The following is a 23,218-nucleotide window of genomic DNA, read 5'->3' on the forward strand; positions in this document are numbered from 1 at the left end:
CTTCCAATACTATGTTGAATAGAAGTGGTGAAGGCAGACAGACATCCCTGTCTTATTCCCGATCTTAGTGGGAAAGCTTTTAGTTTTTGTCCATTGAGTATAATGTTGGCTGTAGGTTTCTGGTATAAGGCCTTCATTATGTTGAGATGCCCTCCCTCTACTCCCACTAGCTGACTGTTTTTACCATAAATGGGTGCTGAACCTTATCAAAAGGGTTTTTTTACATCTGTTGATATGAACATGTGATTTTTATCTTTCTTTTGATTTATGTGATGTATTACATTTGTTGGTGTGCGAATATTGTAATCATCCTTGAATTCCTGGATGGATCCACTTGATGGATGGTGTATGATTTTTTTAATGTATTGATGGATGTAGTTTCCCAATATTTTGTTGAGGATTTTAGCATCTATGTTCATCAGTGATACTGGCCTGTAGTTTCTTTCTTTGTTGCACCTTTATCTGGCTTTGGAGTTACAATGATGCTGGCTTCATAAAAAAAGTTTTGGAGTCTTCCCTCTTCTTGGATTTTTTGGAATAGTTGAGAAGGATAGGTGTTGGTTCTTCCTGAAATGATTTGTAAAATTCTCTTGTGAAACCACCTGGCCCAGAGCTTTTGTGCACTGGGGATTTTTTGTTTATTGCTTTGATTTCATCAGCTGCTATCAGTCTATTCAGGCTTTCTGCATTTTCTTCATTCAGTTTTAGAAGATTATATTTTTCTAGAAATTTGTCTATTTCACCTTGGTTTTCAAATTTCTTGGCATATAGTTGTTCAAAATCATTTCTTACAAATCTTTGTACTTCTGTGGTATCAGTTGTAATCTCTCCTGTTACATTTCTGATTTTGTTTATTTGGGTCCTCTCTTATTTTCTTGATGAGTATGCTTAAAGGCTTGTCAATTTTGTTTATCTTTTTAAGAACCAGCTCCTGGATTTACTGATCCTTTGGATTGTTCTTGTAGTCTCTATGTTGTGTAATTCCTATGAGTTATTTCCTTCCTTCTTTTTACTCTGGGCTTTGTTTTTTGTTGTTCCTCCATTTCTTGTAGGGTTAAGTTGTTGATTTGAAATGTTTCTATCTTTTTTAGCTAGCCCTATATCACTATGAACTTCCCTTTCAGGATGCCTTTGCTGTGTCCAATAAATTTTGGACTGTTGTACATTTATTTTCATTTGTTTCCAGAAAGTTTTTTATTTCTTCCTTGATCTCATTATTAACACATTCATTGTTTAATAGCATGCTATTCAATCTCCACAAATATAAGTTTTTGTGAGTTTTTTCCTTGAGATTCATTTCTAGTTTGAGGCCCTTGCTGTCTAAGAAAGTTTGTGGTATGATATCAATTTTCTTAAATTTGTTAAGGTTTGTTTTGTGCCCTATCATGTGGCCTATTTGAAAATGTTCCATGTGTATTTGAAAACAATGTGTATTTTGCTTCTTTGGGATAAAAGCCCTCTCTCTCTCGATGTTTTGTTTGGAAGATCTATCCATTGTTAGCAGTGGGGTGTTAAAATTCCCTAGGATAAGTGTGTTGCTGTATATATCTTTCTTGAAGTCCTCCAAGATTTTCCTCATATATTTGGGTGCTCTGATGTTGGGTGAATATTTGCTTTTAATGTTTATGTGTTCTTGATGGATTCTTCCCTTGAGTATTACAAAGTTTCCTTCAGTGTCTCTTTTTATGGCTTTTGTTTTGAAGTCCATTTTGTCCAATATAAGTAGTCCTACCCAAGATTTTTTTTCCTGTCCATCTGCTTGGAATGTATTTTTCCAACCCTTCATTTTCAATCTGTGTAGGTCTATTTTTCTGAGGTGAATCTTGTAGGCAGCATATGTGAGGGTCATATTTTCTTATCCATTCAGCTACCCTGTGTCTTCTGATTGAAGCATTTACTCCATTAACATTTAAGGTTATTATTGATAGGTAATTATTCATTTTTCCTTTTTTGTACCTTTTCCCCCCTCTCTCTCTCAATCTTTTTCTTCCTTTCTTTATAGTAGTCCCTTTAGCATATCTTGTAGTGTTCATTTGGTGGAGGTGTATCCCTTTCAGTCTTCTTTTTTGGGGGAAACTTCTTATTTCACCTTCTATTTTAATTGACAGCCTCACTGAGTAGAGTAGTCTTGGTTGCAGGCCTTTGATTTTTATTACTTGGAATATTTCTTGCCACTCTCTCCTGGCTTGAAGTGTTTTTGTTGAAAAATAAGCTGCTAGCTTTATTGGAGCTCCTTCGTACATTGTTTCTTTTCTCCCTTGCTGCTTTTAAGACTCTTTCTTTGTCTTTAAAACTTGGCATTTTAATAATGATGTGTCTCAGAGTAGGCCTCTTTGGGTTCTTTTTTATTGGGACCCCTGTGCTTCCTAAGCTTGCATGGATTTTCCCCTTTCCAACTTCAGAAAGTTTTCTGTCATTTTTTTTTCAAATAGGTTTTTTATCACTTGCTTCTTTTCTTTTCCTTCTGGTATTCCTATGATTCAAATGTTGTTGTGTTCATGTTGTCTTGCAGTTCTCTTAAGCTATCTTCATATTTTTTGAGTCCTTTTTCACGCAGCTGCTCTACCTGGGTATTTGTACCATGTCTTCCAGCTCACTAATTTGGTCCTCTGCTTCATCCAGCCTGATTGTAATTCCTTCTAGTGTGTTTTTTATTTCAAAAATTGTATTCTTCATTTCTACCTGGTTCTTGTTTATAGTTTCTATTTTCTTTTTAATATTGTTATATTTCTCACTCAGTTCTGTGTAGTTGTCTGTGAGTTTCCTTGAGCCATTATAACCATTGGTTATAACCTTATAACCATTCTTTTGAATTCTGTATGGTAGTTTGCTTCTCTTCATTTAATTTAGCTCTTTTAGAGGGGAGTTTTCCATTCCTTTTGATTGCAGGTTCTTTCTTTGTCTCCCCATTTTAGGTGAGTCTTTTTGTTTGTTTCTGCAATTCCCAAAGCTCTGCTTTGCTAGCTGTCTTTGTAGGGTGGACTATTATGGTAGGAGTCCTGTGGGACTCAGTGGTGTGGTCTCTTTGATATCCTTGTCTGAATGTTCTAGGGTTGCCCCTCTTCCATTTATGTGGGTTCTCTTGTTGCACTCTGGTTTTACATTTAGGTGGCTCCTTTGTTGGTGGGTTCTCTCCTCCAGTGGGTTCACTGGTATTCACAACTCCCACCTTATCTTGTATGTGATCAGGGGCTGGGCAAAGGTGAAATGGATTAAGACAGCAGGAGAGTATTTTATTTAAAGTACCCACAAGTAGAAAACAGATAAGAGATCCTTTGGAGAAGTACAGCAATAACTGTGATATTCCACCCAAGTAGTCAGTAGCCTTGTTTTAAACCTCAGCTTGCTATGTACTAGTTGTGTAAATTTCTTATGCTCACTGATTTTAGTTAGTTTTTTTTTAAATAAAATAGGGGATAGCAGCAGTATTCATTATAAGGCTGCTGTGAGAAGCAAATGAGTAAAATCATGTCAAGAACTTAGCACAGAATTTGACTACAAAAAATGTGTGCTGGGGATGGGGGTACAGGAAGAGGATCATGTGTCAGCCAACAAAATGTTTAAGAGAAACTTACGTGAAAAAGGCTTAAAATTGTGGATATTCTTGGTTTAAATTGCAATAACTTAATAATTTATATGAATTGGCCCCAAACCAACATCTTTCTATTTTATTGATAAACTATCTCAAATACATAGAAAGAAGGAAAATTATCTAGATGAGTAGAGCTAGGTGAAGGTGATGTTGTGGTGACTAGCAGTGGTGGCTGGGAATGGGCAGTAAAGACCTCCTAGAGAAGGTGATATTTAAGACCAACCTGAAGTACAATTGGAGGTAACTAAGGAAAGAGGTGGGTGAAAAGTACTCACAACAAGGGGAACCCAAAGTGCCAAGGCCCTGGGGAAGAGGAAACATCGCAGGTTCAAATAAGTCACACAGGGCTTGGAAAGAACTGTGGCTGGAAAGGTAGGACTCTCAGCCATGTTGGATGAATTGCATATTTCTGGAAGACAATAAGAAGGCCTTGCAGTATTTTAAGCAGAGAAAAGACATGATTTCATGTTCAGACCATCATAATTAAAAAACCACTACTCAAGGGAATGAGAGCCATTGGAGAGTTTTAAGTCAAGAACTGAAAAAGAAAAATGATGTTTCAAACTTAATTTCATCACTTTTACTGAATGTCTAATACTAGCATTTTTATAAAAATGGTTTCTAGAAGTCACACAATTTTCATATGTCTGTGTTCATTCAACATTCATTCACTAAGATATTTATTGAACATCTAATATATACTGGGAACTATGCTTAGTTAGGGATGGGAGACGATAACTCACAAACAAGCAGTGTAAAAAGTGCTAAGACTTGAAAAGCAAAGGACATTTCTGAGATGTGGGTAGAATTCCTAAAGTGGGAGAAAGTGGAGTGTTATGTGATAAAACATATTCCAGTATGTCTAGAACATAAAATGCACGGGTAGTGTTAAACCACCCATCAGTAAAAATTTACTGGCCACCTACTGTATGCTGGCATTGTGCAGGTACTGGCAATACAGTGATGAAACACTTAAGATATGACAATAACTGTTATCACTGCAGATAAATCTAGGCTGATTACAGGAGTTGTAAAAACAAACCCAGAAAAGTAAAAAGCAGTTTCTTAATTTAAGGAGGCTTGGAGCAGCAATAAAATACTTTTAATTAAAACTTCTCTGCTGAGAGTAGACAGTCTTTGAAAACTTCTGTAAACTATAAATGAATTACATGCAAATACATTAGTGACACTATAGTTTTTAAAATATCAAATACCTTTGAATGTCAAATGCTGCCACCTTTCCCCCCAAATTTACAGTATGAATCGTCTAGCTGATCTCAAATCAAAACAACCTACTAAGAAGTGAAACGCCCATTCCTTACACTGAGCCGAGAACTGCCTCAAATACAGGCAGCTCTTCCCTTTGTTTTCATTCATAGGATCTTGGTGCTGTGACAAACCCAGCCAGTTAGCTATGGTCCATTTGGGGCAGCTTCAGAAAGGGAGAAAACATGTCCTTGCCCAACACTAACTTTTCCAACTCAGCCCCTGATCTTGCCAAAACATCACAGTGTAATAATGATAATTTAATAATGTAGTCAGCCAGGCTCTGCCCACATTAGAAAGCTCAGAAAAATAAATGAGGCTCAAAAGCCAAGCAGAGGGAAACTTCTCCAGGCAGTGCCTGCAGCAGGGAGATACCTGGTAATGAAACACCCGCTGTCTCCACTCATTATGCAGGAGGTAAACCTTAAGAGGGAGTCTAGACAGGTAAAGTTCTCAAAATGGAAATAAATAAATAAGCTCACTGGCTACAGCCATGGTGTGAGCTCTGAAAATGACTCAGAAGGACTGCCCAGAGATTTTCCTTAGGGATGTGGTAAGGATTCATCAGATGGCAAGGGAGGTAATTATGTACTTGGGCACATTGCTGGATAAATTGGCCTCTTTCCCTTCATCCTCCCATGTGGGCGCCAGATACAGAAACTGTGTTTAAACTCTGCAGTGTTCTCTTTGGCTTTCACCATAAAAGAAAAAATGAAATGTTTCCCAGGTGCTTGGCAAATCAGTCCAGTGTTAGATGGGGACCCATTATCTTTGACCTTTACATTTTTGCCTCTTCTGACTCCAAAAATTCTCAGAAACTCTTTCAAGCAAAGGTATATCTTTCACATACTACTATCCAGAGAAAGACACTGTTTTTGCAATTTAAAAGTTGTGTTTGAAGTAAGTGATTTCTTTGATTTTTATTGGAATTGGTCTTTTACATGATCGAGTTTTCTTAATTTACATAAAATGGCAGAAGCTTTGCTTACCAACCATGCTATTAATATGTTAAGCTAAGAGCCATTCCCCTCCTTTCTCTGCCTTTCATCTTCAATTACCAAGAAAACATTAACATTTTCCTTCTTTATAGAAAAATTCTGACATGCAACTGTCTGCCATCCCCTATCACTTCTAAAACCAGTAATGCAATGTCGGAGCAGGAACAGGTCATTAAAGCCAAGGAATCCTTGGACTAGCTTTGGCAGCACATACTTTAAAACTGGAATCCACTTTGCATTCTTTCAGTCAATACAAATACCAGGGCAGATGAAGTGCTCCTCAGATAAGGTTAAATTCAAGGAGTTCGTCATCACCAAGCCCTTATTATATGAAATGTTAAAGGGACTTATCTAAGAAAAGGAAGATAAAAAATAGGAACAGTGAAAGGACAGCAAACTCACAATTATTAACAACCACACCTAAAACAAAAGCAAACTAAGAGGACAGCTAGATCAGGAGCGGAACCATAGAAATGGAGATCACATGGAGGGTTAGCAACAGGGGAGTGGGAAGAGGAGAAGGGGGGAGAAGGTACAGAGAATAAGTAGCATAGACAGTAGGTAGAAAATAGACGGGGGGGAGGGCAGGAATACTATGGGAAATACAGATTCTAAAGAACTTGTGACACATGGACATGAACGAAAGGGAGGGAATGGTGGGGGAGGGTGCAGGGTGAAGGGGGGGAATGGGACAACTGTAATGGCATAATCAATAGAATATATTTTAAAAAATACCAGTAAGGCCACAACCAAGTTTGAATACAACAAAGGTTTGGAGAACAAAGATGCAGCCAAAGAACAGAACATTGAACTATAGGAAGTCCGACAACAACAAACTGTTCAACCGGACCAGACCAGTAAGAGAGGCAGAGCCAGCAGCAGAGCAGGGATGGGCAAGAAAGATCCCCCGACCCCAGGCACCCAGGCAGCTCCGTGTGGGGCTGACCCAGTGAGGGCTCAGGGCAGCGGGCTGGCTGCAGTCCCACATTTGCCCGCAGATAAAGCAGCAAAGGAGTGAGCAGTGAGATGGACCACAAAGGCCCCAGTGGGTGAACCCAGCAGTGGGCGGACTGAGGGGCCCACAGTGGCAGCAGGAGGTAGCAGAGGAAGCCCACCATTGCTCTCCTTTGGCCCTGCCCCCACATACAGCGTCACAACCCAGGGACTGAGTGGCCCGGCCCTGGTGAACACCTAGGGCTCTGCTCCTCATATGTAACAGGCACGAACAGTCCAAAACATGGCTCAAGAAGAACTCAAAGCCCCAGAGCTGATAACTCTAAGTGACCAAGAGATAGCCAACATATTGGATGCACAGTTCAAAATACTGGTGATCAGGATGCTCACAGAACTGGTTGATTTTAGTCACAAATTAGAGGAACATATGAAGTCTAAACCAATTGAAATGAAGGGAAATGCACAGGAAACCAATAGTGATGGAAAGGAAACTGGAACTCAAATCAATGGAGTGGACCAGAAGGAAGAACAAAGCATCCAACCAGAAAAGAATGAAGAAATAAGAATTCAAAAAAATGAGGAGAGGCTTAGGGAACCTCCAGGACATCTTTAAAAGTTCCAACATCCGATTATAGGGGTACCAGAAGGGGAAAAGAAACAGTCATGAGTGGATAATTTATCTGAACAAATAATAAAGGAGAACTTCCCCAGTCTGGCAAAGGAAATAGACTTCCAGGAAATCCAGGAAGCTCAGAGAGTCCCAAAGAAGTTGGACCCAAGAAGGAACACACCAAGGCACATCATAATTACATTAGCCAAGATTAAAATGAAGGAGAGAATCCTAGAAGCAGCAAGAGATAAGGGGACAGTCACCTACAAAGGAGTTCCCATCAGACTGTCAGCTGATTTCTCAAAAGAGACCTTACAGGCAAGAAGAAGCTGGCAAGAAGTATTCCAAGTCATGAAATCCAAAGACCTACATCCAAGATTGCTTTATCCAGCAAAACTTTCATTTAGAATGGAAGGACAGATAAAGTGCTTCTCAGATAAGGTCAAATTCAAGGAGTTCATCATCACCAAGCCCTTATTATATGAAATGTTAAAGGGACTTATCTAAGAAAAAGAAGATAAAAAATAGGAACAGTGAAAGGACAGCAAACTCAGAGTTATTAACAACCACACCTAAAACAAAAGCAAACCAAGAGGACAGCTAGATCAGGAGCAGAACCATAGAAATGAAGAACACATGGAGGGTTAGCAACAGGGGAGTGGGAGGAGGAGAAGGGGGGAGAAGATACAGAAAATAAGTAGCATAAACGGTAGGTAGAAAATAGATAGGGGGGAGGGCAAGAATAGTAGGGGAAATATAGAATCTAAAGAACTTGAGACACGTGATCATAAACTAATGGGGAGGAAAGGATGGAGGAGGGGGTGTGCAGGGTGGAGGGGAATGAAGGGGGGAATAGAACAACTGTAATGGTATAATCAATAAAATATATTAAAAAATAAAAAAGGAGACCTTTCAACACATAATACAGAAGTCCCATAGTCAAATGACATTTTACATTTAACATTAAAAATAAAAAAATATTTAATGTGAACCAGATATTTGATAAACATCTTGCTTCATTGGCCATAAAACTCTGCTAGCTCACCTAGTAGATCTGAGACTCATTAGAAAGGTGTTTGCTACTAATAAACCAAGGAACATGTCTACAATCTGCAACTAATTTAGGGAAATTCAAACTGTACCTGGATATTCCACACAGGCTTACCTGAGTTGCCATCTCTAACAAAACTCTCTCTCACACTCACATTACTCCATAAACATTTAAGAAAGAAATGACATAGAGCAGCAGTTGGGCGTTTATACTCTGGAGTCAAATGCTGCTGTGTTTCAGTACTCTCTGCTACTTACTAAATGTGAACCTGTAGTCACTTGGCCAAATTTCTTAGATCTTCAGTTTCCTTATCAGCAAAATGAAGAAAACACTAAACACTATCCACCCATATGGCTGCTGTAAGAATTAAATGAGCTATTATACATAAAGCCTTTTAAATAGTAGCTAGGACTTTGTAAACGTTGAATAAATATAAACTGTTCCTCTTAACTGAACCTTATTCATTTAATCATCATATTTTCTAAAAAGGTCTAAGTAATTTAAGAACTTTTATAGACTGAAAATATATTCATTTATTTTACATTATTGCACTATGAACTTTAAACATGAAAATTAGGGAAATGATATTTCAGCATCGCTTAGCTTCAAATGCTGCCACTCATTTTTAGAGAACCCTGCTGAGTACAGATCTCCACTAAGCAAAAGAGAATGAAGTGGTCAAAGTGCTTCAGAAACTGTCAGCTTCCACCCTGGCTTGTAAACTAACTCTATATGAGTCAAACTACCCTTCCCAGGGAACACCTGTGAAAGTCCCTGATTTATAGAAGTATTTACTTTGGGGTTTTGGGTTTGTTTTTTCAGGTTTATCTCTGGAAGAGCTTGCTAAAGCTAACAGTCCAGCAATTTTATTAAACTGTTCAATTTCAGCATTTTTTAAAGAGCATGTAGAAACCACACTGGCAGTGGCTATTTAAGCTTCCCAGTGGATGCCAAAAATAATAAAAGGACACTTAAATGACCTTTTTTTGAGCAGAGCCAACAGTTTGTGGCCTAATTATCCAACTACATGAAAAGTCCTAGGTATTTTTACCTGAATATAAGTTTTGATATACACAATTCAGAATGCAAATGGCCACCTTGCTGGAGTATATAGCACTTTCCAATTCAAATATAAGGGCCATGTATATCAGGGTAAGTTTGTGCTCTGTTTTCCCTTCTGATTAACTTACAAGAAAGAATAAATGAGCAAGATGATGAAAAGTTGATGTAGGTAAGTCACTGGTAAATACAAGTAAAGAAAACAGCATCGTGCTAAGTATTCTCCTTTGGTTACTTCCAGTACAACCTTCCAAAGTCGGTGTTATTTCGCACATTTTATAGATGAGAAAACCAAAGCTCAGAAAGGGCCTCACCCCAGAGAGAAGGTATAGGTTTTTCTTCATTTGCCTCTTTGGATCCTGTCTCTGCCCTGCTGGTGGCCTCTCCTCCACAGCCCTTTGCAGACTCAGCTCCTGTGCCCTCTGGCTTCCATTGGGCTAAGACAATGGTGGCAGCATCAGAGAACCAGATGGTGGGAGAAAGAGTTTGGGAATTCCATTCCCCACCTCCTCTCTCTTCCTTGCACTCCCTACTGCACAGCTGTGAATTTTGAAAAGTGCCCAGGACCACTCCCTATGGCTCTACTTCCTATAGGAAGCCTATCTTCCCTAGGTAAGGTTCTCATTTAGGTAACTCTTTCTCTCCCTTTGCCCCTTCAGACTTTCCACAGATGCTCTACCATCTTTTTTGGTTCCCTTTATTCTACACACACTTCTGTCAATAGTCCCTTCATTGAACTCTCCTTCATTTCCTCAATGTGTCATCTATTTTCTACCACAGAAAGGAAGGTGGCCTCTAGTCTCTCTCTCTCTTTAGCTTCCCTCTATCACTCATCCAAAATCAGCCACCCAAACCCTCCCATGTAGCCAATCTTACTTACCACTTAAGATTTCACAAGACACCCTTCACCCCTCACCTCCAGACATAGACCCACACAAGCAGAGCCAGGCCAGACCACGCCACCATTCCCCCTACTAGGTTCTCTCCCTCCCCACATCCACAATTTTTACTCCAACATCTTTGAATATGTTTAGGCCCATCTATCCTTCCTCTCTGTTATCTTCACTATGATATAAAGAAATTAAAATCAAAACACCTGAGCTTTCCTAATTGCCCCATCTTAAAATAATTGCTCCTTTATTTTGTTTGTTTCCATCACTTATTATCATACATTTATTTATGAATTCATTCAACAGTATTTACTGATAGTCGATCATATACTAGAAAGTCAATTACAGTGCTGCGAATATTGTAGCATGACTCACATGACCCACACCCTATTTATCTTCTCTTCTTTCATCTTCCAACTTAAATATTAAGTAAAAGGGATTTCCAGAAGTCAGACACCATGCCTTCTACAAATCTTTGGGCAGTGCTAGGCACATTACAGATGTTCACTAGCTGATTGATAAAATGATGCTCTAAAACTGATGAATAAAAGAAAGTCATTTGACACATCTTCAGAACCAGTATAGAAGCTACCAAGACTAAGACTTTTTCAATAATTTGCTGGGCAAATCAATAACAATGCTGCTCAATAAAATGAGAGTTAGGAACAAAGAAGATAGCTGGTATGGCTAAAGATGAGGTGAAATGAGCATTCCTGTTTACCTCTGGAGTAAGTGTAAATTGGTGTCATCTTTCTACACAACAATTTGCTTAAGCACCACAAGCAAGCTTGTGACTCAACTCATTGCCTTCCAAAAACAAATCCTAGGAGTATAACTAAAGATGAACCCAAAGATATAGTTACAAGTAGGTTCATGAATAATTTGTAATTTAAAAAATGGTAATAACCTAAGTATTGAACATTAGGGGGCTGGGTTAATCAATGATAGCCCATCGTATAATGAAATATTACAAATGATCAAAGATAATGTCCTATCATATATTTCATGGCATGAACATATTTACAATACATTACCCACTGAAAAAAAAGCAAGGCTACAGAGTTGTATGGAGGATAATCCACTTATTATTTTTAAAAAACTTTAAAGGTATGCAAAGGAAAAGGTGTAAAATAGCACTGTCCAACAAGGCACATTTACAATTTGAATATGTGTAGAATTCACATTCAAAAATTAAGAACAGCTCTTTGGTCTTGGTTGAAGAAGTGAGATGACAAAGGGAGCATCCTCATTCACAAAGCATAGCAGTAACACACACACGTTGTGCCCCTGCTGTGCCTCGAAGACGTACCACCTTCAGAAGTCTACCTGTGGAAAATGAGGCTACTTGCCCAGAGGACGAGAAAGTATAACTGGAGTACCAAGGCTAAAAAGATGAAATACCTCCAGGACTGCTTGAATGAGGCAACAAAAAATTGTACACCCCAGATTCAGACATACATTCCATGAAGAAACAACACCTAAACCCAAGAGCATTGCTGTCACAGTGTCCAGTTCATCTTAAGGATTTCAATGATTATTTGCACAATAAATGCTCTGGTTTTAAAATTAAGTTAAAAACAAATAGGTGAAATTCATTTAGTAATTTATTTTAATTAACCAAACATAATAGTTTAAATACTGTGTTTCTATACTAAGTATTCAAAATCTGATATGTAGTTTATACTCATTGTACATGGCAATTCAGTCTTGCCATATTTTAAATATCCACAAACTACATGTGGCTAGTGGATACCAAGTTGGACAGCTCAGGCAAGACCTAAAAGTATGTGTGGAAAGTAGGAATTTGTATGATTTTTACTTTCTTCTTTTTTCTCTTCTTTTACAATTACCATTTATAATTTACTATTGACATATACTACTTCTGTAAAATGAAAATAAGGTTGTTTTTAATTTTTAAGAACAGAGGGTTTTTTTAAAGATTTTATTTATTTATTTTCAGAGAGAGGAAAGGGAGAGAGAAAGAGAGGGATAAAAACACCAATGTCTGGTTGCCTCTCATGTGCCCCCCACTGGGGTCCTGCCCTGCAACCCAGCCATGTGCCTGCACTGGCTGGGATTCGAACCAGCAACTTTTTGGTTCACAGGCCAGAGTTCAATCTACTGAGCCACACCAGCCAGGGCCAGAGTCTTTCTGTCTCTGGAACACCTTTTGGCTTACAGTCTCTGCAGTTCACAGATTACATGCTCCTTGGAACTAGGAAAATGTCTTTCTTTCTTCCCCCTCCTTGACATTTATTTTAAATAGCTGCCTAGCTTCAGCCCACAGGCATGTAAAGATCAAACTTGCTATTCTTCAGAGTCCTTGCTAAGCCAGTCTCTGCTTTCCAGTGTTGCAATCCAGAATCTATCAGGACTCCAGGCAGTTTTAGCAGCTCTCCTGGGCTTGTGGAAGGGCATGGAATGGTACTAGAAACTGCTTAATTTGAGGTTAATTAAATAATGATGACAGGCTTTAATCTCCAATTTGTCATCAGATTGTAAACACTGATTGCAGCTGCAGCAATCTGCAATAAACCTATTGAGACAAATCTCGACCAGAATGAAATGAGTACATTTGTTAATCCAGATGACGCTGAGAGGCAAGATCTGAAAAATCCAGACCCTTGTAAAAGCAAGAGAAATGGAGATGGGAAAGAGAGAAATTAAAGGAGAGGAATGTGTCAAATCTGATTCATTTACTGTTCTATCCAAAAAAAAAAAAAAATCACTGGTTCTCATGCCCAGGGAGTCTAAGAGAAGTAAAAATGTAAATCTACTGGACTGAGAACTTGGAAGAAATTGAAAAAGTACTCCCTCTATTAATCGTTGTTGGAGTTCCCATAGAAATATGTCTGAGCCGCTGCACATACAGGGGTCTCTGGACAGATTCCACCCGAAATGAGCTACAGCAGGAGTTCACTAGAGGGGACAAGTGTAATAGTTACAGGGTATTAGGTACTTATTATATTAATTCTGATAATTCTCACAATGATTTTATAAATCAATATGATTATTTTCTCCATTTTAAAGAAGAAAATGCTTAAATCTCAATGAAGTACCCTACCTTGCTGAAGGCCATGGAAAATGTGGGTTCAACCCAGATTTGAACACTGACTATCTAAACCTCAGGCTGCTCTGTCTCAAGCTTTGAGACAATGATGAGAAGTGATGAAGATGAAGGAATTGTGAAGTTCATGAAGATAATAGAAAGAGAAAGAAAAACAATTCCCCAAAGAGGATCTGGGAAATTTGATGGCCCAGTAAAAATGCCTGAGAGAGGTGTCTGAGCATTTGACACCACTGTTCTCAGTGTACCTGTGAAAGTGCCCTGCCTGGCCTCCCTGACACGAACACTTTCTTAGCCTTCCAGGCCTTGCACAGGGTCTGTGAGCACCTCCTCTGTGAAGTCTTCCCAAACCTGATGGTAACACTGGCACTTTTTTATATCGACAAGGTGGAGTGCATTGGGAGGGACATGACTCCTCCCCCCCGCCAATACTTAAAAGAAGTGAGAATCTTAACCTGAGAATGAGAAAAACTGGAATAGAGAGTGAACCACGACAACTGTTTTCACTTAATGGAATACTATGTAAGGTTTCAATCCATGTATTGTTCCCTGAAGCCTTTTTGGAACAAGACAGAACATTCATTCCTTGGTTCCCTAATGCTGTCATAGTGCTAGGGAAATAACAGTGAGCCAACCCAGACACAGATCTGCTGTCAGGACACATACATCTCACAGGGTAACAGAGTCATACTGAAAGATCATACAAGTAAGTGGAACATTGAGATAAGTGCTCCAAATATTGGGTAAATGTGATCTCATAATTTTGCCCAAGATACAAAACTGGAACCAATAAAGAGAATATGCAGGAATAAGCTTCAATTCATTATCTGGAAGAACTTTCAAATAATCCACATACTCCAGAGATGATCCCATGACTCAGCACACTTCCCAACGGGTGTGAGTGTGCCCAGGCTGATGTCTGGGAACCTAAGGGAGTGGCCCCTGAAGGACTTCTCAAGTCTTTTCCAGCTCTGAGAAACCATGACTCTATCATTCTAAATAAAATATTTTTTCAGATGGCAATTGGGATTTGCTAGACAGAATTTCCAGGAGAATGACCTGGCTGGTGTAGCTCAGTGGATTGAGCAGGGGCCTGCGAACCACATGATCTCGGTTTGATTCCCAGTCAGGGCACATGCCTGGGTTGCGGGCCAGTTCCCAGCAGGGGACTCACAAGAGGCAACTATACATTGATATTTCTCTCCTTCTCTCCTTCCCTTCCTCTCTAAAGATAAATAAATAAAATCTTAAAAAAAATTTCTAGGAGACTTAAGAAATCTGTGCAGAAAAAAGTCACTTTCTGTATAAAGGGGAGTAAAGCAAAACAGTCTCCTAAACTGCTCAACAGAACTCTCCACTTACCTTCACAGTATAGATACACTTTTGTTTCACTCACTGCTCTGGCAGCTACGTGAGGACAGGGGCTGATAGTCTTGTTCATCACTGAGTCATTGGTTCATGGCACATAGTACATATGAAATATTTTTTAAATGAACAAGCGGCATAAGGTACTAAAATGTACCCATGCAAATACATGCATATAAGTATAGATCACTTTCTTCTACTAGTCAAACCTTTATAATTGAACTTTCTTATATAATTAATGAACATGAAAGTCAGTCAATCATTTGCCTTCTGATTAATAGCTAGGATCCCTTGTCCAAGCAGCCACTTAGTTCCATTAAAAATTAATAACATTTTACAGAATAAATATATACTTTACATAGTACATCAAGAGTTCCACTTTTAATAAGCAATTAAGTAATAAAAAAACTAAGAATCTATTAACTGAGAATTCCATGAACTTGCCCTCCAAGTAATCATTTACCAACCATTTCTCTTCTAAATTTTTAAGTTATTTAGATGGTAAAAATGTACTTTTGAAACAGAATAAATAACATGAATAGTTTGTACTATTTTGGTTAACATTTGCAGACCAACACAACGTGTTTTTGTTAAAGATTTGAGATGGGATATTCCTTCTGTGAAATGAAGACTACATTAGAGAAGATCAATACAAAACTGAGGCACTATGTATAAAATGTTAAGGGTCTATTCATTGAAAAATTATGAACCATGCTATAGAGAATTTAGCCAGATCAGAACTAAATTAAATTATTGATCTACATTCATTTTCCCCCTTTCCGTGTCACTATCTCCTGATATTTTACAACATATATTATTGCCTGTATAGTAAATGAATCATCTTATTCTAGGCCCAGCATGTCTGCTGACTGACAATTTTCTAAAATTAATTGTCAGTTTGGTAGCATTCAGATTTATATATTAAGCTCCCCTCACATAGACGTATAAATGTTTAATATATAATGTATAAACATTTGTAGCATGAACTCAAAGGGAAGGAAGGTAATTTTCATTTTTTCCAATGCAAATAAAAATGAAATGTTATTTTTCTTAACATCATTTCACTACTTAATGGTTCTTGATATACCTCATTGGTGAGGCCAAAATGTATTCATTTGACTTTTTAAAAATGACTTAACTGAATTGCTAAGCAAAGTGATGCAATCAATATGTTGTGAATTGAAGTCTTTTAAATTTTCAGACCTAAATCTTCCTCAAGACATGAAACCTCAAATTCTGTAAGCAGTTTTACCAACAGTGTTGGGGATTTCTTTAAATACAAAGAGCTCTCATCCCCAGTGAGCTTCCAAAGTGACAGAAGAATGTGTCTTGAATTACGATTTTCTCCAACCTGCTAAAGAGGGAAAAATGGGTAAATATTTCGTAAGAAATGTAAACTCCACAGACCCATGTTAATTCACGAAGAAGGAAGCTGACATAAGAGTTATTGGTAGGGATGATCTTTGATTTTGGGCTATATGTAGCCAGTAACTTTTGCCTACTGGAAGAATATTTTCTCTTTAACAAAGTAGTGTCAGTTACTAAGGCCTCTTCATTTTCTCTCATGGAAATACAATCATTCTGACTTCTGTTCCAAATGAAGCAGAAATTATCCCTAATGTGTAGTAGAACATCTGTATCAAAATACAGTGAAATGCAGTTTTAGTTCTGAGGAGAACAAATGTGAGCTCACAAAACGTTTGCCCCCCTCAGGTAGAGAAATGGTTCGCTGCTTTCCCTTTACATTGACTGTCACTGCAAGAAGCTCCAGGCATTAGGGGCATGTGGCACAGTCTCACCCAAATGCCAATCCCTGCCACTGGGACATGGGGATCCCAGCCTCAGACAGGCCTGAGGGACTCTGTTTCTCTACAGGTCTGCTGCACAGGGAGCTCCTTTTGCACTAAAAATCAATGTCATCCAATGAGAACTCCAGGAGAAAGTTTAATACCAGCATCAAAATGTCTCCTGTACAGTCTCTCTCCACTCTTTTTCTGTGCGGTGTCAAGAGCAGTGAGGAAAACAGCAAACAAGGGCTGAAGAGAGAGAAATCAAATAATTGCAGAATTTGAAAGTAGGAAAGGGACAAAGTCTCAAATAAGAAAAGAATCAGGTATCCCACAGCGCAGCAATGCAGACTGTTGTCTGGGGAAGGGTGACAGGCTCTGTACCTAGAGGCCCAACTAGAGGTCATGAAAACCTTAGAAAATTCTTTCACTGGTTTTGATACCTTGGCCTTGGTGTTCTCAATACACAGTACAGAACCCATTTCTCAGGAAGTGTACTTCTTTAAACAAGCTCATAAAATTAATGTCCAAGTAAAAATCTATGATTTGCAATATAACTGTCACACAGATGTCAGAATGATCAGTACATCCCCTTCCTGAAGGTGCACTCCATTTGAAGCCAAATCCTAATCACAGAGCAATTTGATGTGTAAGGCATCTGAACAAGAAAAGTTGATTTGATGCATTGATGTTGAACGGCACGGGGGAGAGAGTCACCACTGGGAAAGAGTACACAGCACGTCCTGGCTGCGGCTCTATGGATCCATTGCCATAACTGGAATGGTCTTGCCAACAGAAAAACAATGCTCCAAGTTCCTCGTAGGAGGTCCATTTCCTCCAAAGAGGATTGCATGTACACTCTTTCCATCACTGAGTAACCACAATTTGTACAGCAAAGTCTTTCCTTTGTCCTAAAAAAAACCTGCATCGTTTTTCTCATTGTGAATGAAAATATATTCATTGTAATGAGTAAATATATGAAAAATACTTTTTTAAAGTTATTCTACTTCTTTCACTCAGAAAATTATAGCTGGAAAATCATTCAGTTTCTATGTATTCATCTTAGGTTGACCATATAAAATTTCCATTTTGCAGATAAAAAACAGTTGATTATCAGTATGTTGACATATCTCAACTTAATACACATACGCACATTCTATCAAAATAGGATCACACTTTAAATTCCATTTTGGCACAGGCTGGCATCGTTCAATGGATTGAGCACAACCTGAGAACCAAAAGGTCACTGGTTTGATTGCTGGTCAGGGCACATGCCTGAGTTGTGGGCTAGGTCCCCAGTTGGGGGAGTGAAAGAGGCAGCAAGTCAATGTTCCTCTCACATATTAATGTTTACTTCCCTTCCCCCCTCTCTGAAAATAAATAAAACCTTCAAAAAGTAAAGTCTGTCGTTGTTTTTCTTTTAATTAACCAAGACTTATAAGCAGGTTTCCACATCATAAAGTAATACCATAACGAATACTCTTGTACACACTTTTTTGCCAAAACCTCCACTTATTTCCTTAGGAAACATTCCTATATATAGAATTGTTGGATCAAAAGATACACACACACCTATTTGTTTATATATTGCCTAAGGCTTCTTTCATCCAATAAGAACAGAACTGAAGAGTTAGAACAGAGACTGGAAGTCTACAATCTTTAGTCTCTCATCCTCTACAGATAAAGTTTGACAACTGACCCAGACTCTGCAATTAGCTAGACATTCACAATTAGCTTCACATTCATAATAGAACATCTATTCCACAATAGGACACAAGCTCCATTTTATAAAATTCACCATAACTACAAGCAAATCTCTATCATTTCAAATATTTTCTACCCTTTAGCATATTTACCTCAGTCCAAAGGTTGTATGTGATATTACCTTACTTATCATTAGATTAAAATTAAAAAATACTGCTGGAGAAACGTAGTTCCATTACTTTTAACTACAGAAATGAATACAAGCTAAGAATCACTGGGAACCACCAAAAAATTAGGTGTTATAAAAATTCCTTTCTTGTATAGTATTCTATAATAAATATAAATATACACATTCTTAAAGATTTAATTAAAGTTGATTATTAAATAAAAAGACTAAAAGGTATTTCATTTCTTGGGCCTTTGATTTGAAACAGCTAAGAATTTTAGATAGCATCCCTTTACTCGTGCATGAGCAAGACTCAAACTTGGCTAAGGAAAAACACATTGAACTTTTTACTGAAAAATAATCATGCAGACTACATCTAGATTTTTATAAATTCCTTGTTAATTAGATTTTAATCTACATGACTCTATCATATGCGAGAAAAGCATCCAAATACAAACCCTATGAGAAGGTTTTACTGCCATTACTTTAAAAGCCATTTAAAAGATTTTCTATGGGATAAAGATTGGGTAATTTATCATGGTTTTATGCTCCTTTAATCTGCTCCATCTTCCCATTGTAAAATAAATATTGGTTTTAAAATAAATGGTTCTGCCCAGGTTTTGATGAGGAAAATTGCCCTGTAAATCACAAGCTTACTTGTGCCAACCTCTAAGTCCAACATTAAGTCTAGCCCTTTCTGACAAAAAATAAGTCAATTTTATAGAACAAAACCTAAGGAAGACAATTACTTAAGTATATTATCAATGCTTCAATGTAACTAATTTGAGATATGAGCTTCTCTACCCCCATCCCAGTTTTTAATTCTCCAAATAACCACTAGCTGATGACAAACTGATCCTTCAATTAAAGTTTTTATAAATGGATTCCTTACCATGGTATTTATTATATTCTCTCCAACTGCAATATACAAGTTATGTAACTTTAAATAAATATAAGTAAATCTGAGGGTTATATGATAACATCTTTATTGATCACCTTTTTCATACTCAGAGGGACAAATCAATTTAATAGTCATGTTCTTAGAAATTTCACAGAGCTCTGAGAAATCAACAATATACATATTTTCCTATAAAAGCACAGTGGCTAAAATGCTCTGGAAGATATGAATGGCTTAAAGCAGTGTTTTGCAAGCTGTCTGTGACAGAATAGTAGTTGGCTGTATTTTTCATTTCAGATATGTTGTGGGCTGATAATCCACTTGCAAAATACCATAAAAATGCACTTGGTTATTGTGGAAATGCCAAATTGCGTTAAAGTTTCTAAACCAGCACTACCCAATAGAAATATAAAGTGAGCCACATGTATAATTGTAAACTTTCTAGTAACTACATAAATACTGTATAAATGGATGAGATTAATTTTAATAATAGTTTATGTCACCCAATATACCCACAATCCTATTTCAACATCTAATCAATATAAAGATATTGTTGAGATATTTTACGTTCCTTTTTTAATACTGTCTTTAAAATCTAGTGTGTGTTTTATACTTGCAGAATATTTCAATTCAGACTGGCCACATTTCGAGTATTCAACAGCCACATACACCTAGGGGCTCCTGTGCTGGACACTGCAATTCTCAACATCATATCCGCACCTCCCTCCTCACATTTCAGTAGTAGTGTCTAAACCACTGCTCCCTGCAGAATGGCATCTCTTGGTTTTTCTCCCGTAATTTTCTCCTGAAGTTTTATAATTGAGGGCTCTATTTCAGAGAAAGCCAACATTTAAATTAAGAAATTAGCAAATTCGTCATTGTGGTTAACTTTATATTTCCTTCAGGAAGGGAATAGCCATTAACAAGGGAGGGATGCAGAAAGCCCCTCTGCTCGCCCTTTTCTAGAAGCAATCACTATTCTGAATGGAGTCGGTTTATTTCCTCTCACACACGGTTTTACACGTTCCCTACAGATTATAGTACTAAATGTTTACATAAAGCTATTAACGAGGAAAAATATGTTTGCGCTTTACAGAGATTTGTGAATTTAATATATTTGGCCTATATAAATCCTTACCATGTTCCAATGGCAGTTGTAGAGACTGGATCTCACACCTCTCTCCCCTCCTACTCCACGATCCGTCTTTGGACTCCTGTACTTCCCCTTAGCCCGGGTAATTCCTACTCATCTTTTAGGTCACAGCTTAAATGTCACTTCTTCAGGAAACCTTTGCTTATCTGCCCTTTGTCCTAATAAAATTAGGTTCCCTGTTAGATATTCTAACCTTTTTTATATGGCACTTAAAATTGTAAATATCTATTTTTGTAATGATTTGTTCGATGTCCATCTCCCTCATGAAAATATGAGCTGATCCAGCACAACTCCAGATACACAGTATACGTACATAATTATTTGTTGTGCACATGAATAATTTTCCATTCCAGGAATCCAGGATCAAACTCAACTCATGTAGACATCATGTTTCTCAGTCTCTTTTAACATGAGCTGAGAATGTATACATCATAAGCATATTGGGCAATCTTATTTACTAGAATGTGCATTCTCAAATATATTACTGTATAGTTATATGTAGTATATTCTTTTGACCTTTTATTCCATAGCGTATCTATATTTAGTCTCCCTTTCATTTCTAATACTACCTGGGTTCTCTCTCCCTCTGTCATTGATCAAGTTTGCCAGATGTTTATGTGTTTGCTTAGTCTGTCAGAGAATCATCTTTTGCTCTATTGATTTACTCTTCTTTCGTATTCCGTTTCACTGGTTTTTATAACACTTTGTATTATCCTTTCCATTTATTTTGACTTAGTCTCCTATTTATAACTTTTTGGTTGAATGCCTGAATCACTAATAATCAGTTTCCTTCATTTCTAATATATACATTTGTGAATCTATAAATTTCCTTCCATGTACCTCTTTAATTGTATGCCAAAAGATTTCAAATAAAGTATCTAATAATTTTCATTATCACTTTTGTTTGACTCAAGACTTATTTAGAAGTACAATATTGAGTTTCCAAATGTACAGTTTTTTGTGTGTGTGTCTACTGGTTTTTGGCCTCCTCATTCTCTTTTTTTCTGAAATAAAAATATAGTAAATATAAATTTTATTCATCAGTGGTAAGGCTTTCTATGTATGTATATTCTCTGCTAGTGAAGATCAAAGTTCTATATATGCCCATTTGATCAAGCTAATCTGTTACAATACTTAAATCTTCTTTACCCTTTCTATTTTTTTTTTTTAGTTTACTTGATTCAACAGTGTCTGAGAGATATGTTTTAAAACTCCCAATTATGGTTACCTATATTCTCAATACTTCATGGTGATTCTGTCTATTTTCACTTTATACATATTTTAAATGATTCAAAATTAATATAATGCCTGGTAAATTGTTATTTATCATTAAGTAATAACTATCTGCAATAACACTTTCAAAATATATTTTGTCTGATATTAACTGTGTCAACAGTTTCCTTTTGAAAGGCATTTGCATGGCATATTATATCAATAACTGTCTATTTTCTCTCATTCTTCCCACGCCATTATCCTTAACAGGTATGTCTTTTGTAAACAGTTTGTAAGGAGAATATAGCTGTTTCCCCTTCCCCATCAAACTTAAAAATCTTTGCCTATTGACAATAAAATGAATCATTTTATATGTGATGTGACTCCCAATATATTTGGCCTTATTTCAATGATCATATTGACCTACAACTTCTCAAAAGTCATGGATTATCCAAATGTACCAAATTTTAACACACCACAGCAAGCATTGCTGTATCTAGCTTAGATTCATAACTTAGTTATTCTCAGTAAGTCATTTAGACACATTGGCAAACTATATTTTCTTAATGATACAAAGTAATGAATTCTTAAACAAATAACACACACACACACACACAAAATTCCCAATTTCAGGTGTCCAATCCACTACTCTATTTTTTTATCTGTAACATGGACATAAAAGGTTCCATTTGTTATCTACCTCTGAAGCATCTGTACTCTCTCTGCCCATTATTTTTCATTCCTTCCTAATGCAGCTCTCATTCTGCCTCTTCCTTTCCTACACTTCTTTCCTACCCCAGCCTCTCATCATTTACCTGGACAATTGCATTAGTGTCTTTTCTCTCCCTGATTTCATTTTACTACCTTCCACTCCAATTCACCCTCCAGTTAAATGAGGGTCTAGCATTATAAGCTAAGAAACTTGAACTTTACCCCGCAGGTCAGTGTCTCTCACTGAAATGCAAAGACAAAGCCTCATAGCTCCAAACATTCTCTGATACTTTTCTAAATTTATGGTTTTATTCCAATAACATTCTAAAAAATTTAATGACAACCTGATAATTGAGCTGTGCTTTCCGACAGCAGTGCCAGAGTTTGTCTTTTTCTCTCTCATTGACTCTGCTATGTTCTCAGTGTCACTGGCACCAAACAATCACCTAAAGTGACAGCTTTTAACTTTCAATGTCAGTAAGCACATCTGGCTGTTAGGTTGGCATGTCCTACTGCTAAAACTTCCTGGCATCTGCCATTGTGCTCTTCAGTGGAGATGACATGCAATTGAAATTGTTATTGAATAAGGCTTTTATTTACTAAAATATTTAATTAATAGAGACTTTATATGACATCATAAAAACTCAGAGTGTGGCAGAATAATGGTCTATTTTAATTGTTATGAGCTAATGAAAAAAACAAAGGAAGAATTAATATGTAAATTATGTGTTTATA

The 23,218-nt window shown here is 37.3% G+C and overlaps 1 long non-coding RNA gene and 1 pseudogene across 1 annotated transcript in view; both read left to right on the forward strand.

The window, feature by feature from the left end:
* LOC118983401 (uncharacterized) overlaps window positions 1–23,218 on the forward strand; it is a 260,736-nt gene that overhangs the window by 102,514 nt on the left and 135,004 nt on the right. The window lies entirely within an intron of this gene.
* LOC118983400 (60S ribosomal protein L37-like) lies at window positions 11,649–11,942 on the forward strand (annotated as a pseudogene).

The sequence above is a fragment of the Sturnira hondurensis genome, unplaced genomic scaffold (assembly GCF_014824575.4).
Source record: "Sturnira hondurensis isolate 20B ecotype Veracruz unplaced genomic scaffold, ASM1482457v3 Scaffold0002840, whole genome shotgun sequence".
In the NCBI taxonomy this organism is placed as follows: domain Eukaryota; kingdom Metazoa; phylum Chordata; class Mammalia; order Chiroptera; family Phyllostomidae; genus Sturnira; species Sturnira hondurensis.